This window comes from Orycteropus afer, unplaced genomic scaffold (assembly GCF_000298275.1).
Source record: "Orycteropus afer afer isolate SDZICR_OR568_19922 unplaced genomic scaffold, OryAfe1.0 scaffold00587, whole genome shotgun sequence".
Classification (NCBI taxonomy): Eukaryota; Metazoa; Chordata; class Mammalia; order Tubulidentata; family Orycteropodidae; genus Orycteropus; species Orycteropus afer.
This window is the reverse complement of record NW_006922174.1, coordinates 1,321,566-1,323,556: the sequence shown is the minus strand read 5'-3', so window position 1 is coordinate 1,323,556 and position 1,991 is coordinate 1,321,566. Positions and strand designations below refer to the sequence as shown.

Sequence of the window (1,991 nt, the reverse complement as noted above, 5' to 3'; positions counted from 1 at the left end):
GGAGGCAGGATCACACAGTGGCTAAGAGAGAGGGTCCTGGGCACAGACCATCTGGGCGGAGTTCCGCCCGGCGCCCGCTGGCTGTGGCCTGGAGCAGGCCGTTCACGCTGGTGCCAGAGGCTCCTTGTTCGCCAGAGGCCCCAAAGGTCTGGTGGAGGACAGTGCTTCCAGTGCTGAGCTCACAGAGGTGCCCCCCGGGGTCATTGCTGCTGTTGGCGTTGGCCCATTCTGTCGAACTTGACTTTGAGGATGCTGAGCCCTACGGTCCCTTAGGAATGGTCACAGAGGAAGGTGGGTTACAGATCATCTCTCATCTGTGTTCAGTGGGTCCTGAAGGTCGGTGGGTGGCAGGAAGCTAGCAGTGCAAACCAGGTCTGCTGGATGTGAGCTCCGCCTGGTGGGACTGGGCAGTCCGGCCAGAATCTTCTCTTGCCTCTGTCCTTTTTAGAAATGAAAACAATACTTAAAAACCAGGGTTGCAAGCCTTTCGGGGAAAGGTGGGACTCTGGATGGGGCCTGAAGGTCCAAAGCGGAGAGGTGAAGTGTTTTCTTAGGTTGCTGGGGTTGTGGGGTTTTCTCTTTCTTAAGAATTCTGTTTAGATAGCAAATCTAAAACCAAAAGCAAAGCTTTCAGAGGTAAGCAGTAGTTGGATCCGTGCTCAGTGGCAGGAGAAAACATCACCAGCAGCTTGTCTGTCCTTACCGGGGTCTCAGGCGGCTCCGGGAGGTGGTACAGTTGATGACAGGCACACCCCCCAAGACACACGGCGAGTATTTGCAGAGTTGGGAGGCCTGTCACTGCGCATACTCAGCTTGCACACTAGCTTGTACTCAGCTCAGCCTGGGGACGAAAGTAGCGAACATGACGTAACAGCTCACTCTCCCTCACGTTGACTCACTGTTGACTCCCACGGGACTGTCTGCTTCAACACCCGAGACGGTGGCTCTAGGAGGCCATCCTGCTTCTGGTGTGAGGGTACCTGTCGGCAGGATGCAGACCACGTAGTTTCCCAGTGACGATGGGCATCTGTCACCGTGAGGGCCTCTGGGGATGTACCTTGTGGGAGGCTCAGCTGTGGGCACCCCAGAGGACCGAAAAAGCAGTACAAGAAGTGGGGGGCCTTGGGCGGATGGCGCTTCTGAGCTGGAGGGGCTGGTCGGTGCGGAAGTGAGGGTGGCTGGGGGGGCAGGGACCATCTCAGACCTCGAGGGCCATGAGGAGGGTCTCGGCTCCCCCAGGGGCAGCTGGTGTGTGTGGGGGTGTGACCTGGGAGCGAAGCCTGGCAGAGCTCCAGCCAGCTGCCGTTCTGGGGGGAGAGCTGCTGAAGCCCAGTGAGCAATGCCGTGGGCTGGGCCGGCTGCCCTGGGAGGCCTGCAGCGGGGCTGAGGGTGGAGAGGGCCAGCGAGGAAGTTAGGGTGGGAGGCCGGAGCCGCGGAGCTGCAGGTGTGGGCTGGACGGTGGGGGGTCGGTGCAGAGCCCCTGCTGGGCAGGCTGATGGGTCAGGGCCACTGGACCTGGAGATCGACGGGCGGGCTGGGGCGACGGAGAAGGGTGTGGGTAGAGCTGATGGAGTCAGGATCAGGACGTGCTCAAGGAAGGCGGCATCCCACAGGTGGGGCACCGTAGCCCGTGGAGCAGAGAGCCAGGGGGAGCAGCTTGGAGAAGGTGTTGCAGCGTCGCTGCGGCTTTGGGGGCTTCACTCGGTGCCACGCTGTGAACCAGAGGTGGGTGGTTTGAACCTACTAGCTGCTTCGTGGGAGAAAGATGAGGCCGTTTGCTTGGAAACCTTACGAGGAGGTTCTGCTCTGTCCCACGGGGTCACTGTGGGTTGGAAGCGACTTGCTGGGCAGTGAGTTTACTCTGCGAGGTGGTGGGAGTCACCACACAGAATTATTTATTCAGATGCTGTTTGCCCCCCTCCCCCAGAGCGCCCACCCCCACAGACCTGTGTGCCGCAGGCGGCTGCAGCTGAGGTTGGAGCTGGGTTATG

At 60.2% G+C, this 1,991-nt stretch overlaps 1 protein-coding gene across 1 annotated transcript in view; it reads left to right on the top strand.

Annotated features, from left to right (window-relative positions):
• TBC1D22A (TBC1 domain family member 22A) overlaps positions 1-1,991 on the top strand; it is a 390,269-nt gene that overhangs the window by 44,694 nt on the left and 343,584 nt on the right. The gene's annotated exons all lie outside the window — the stretch shown is intronic.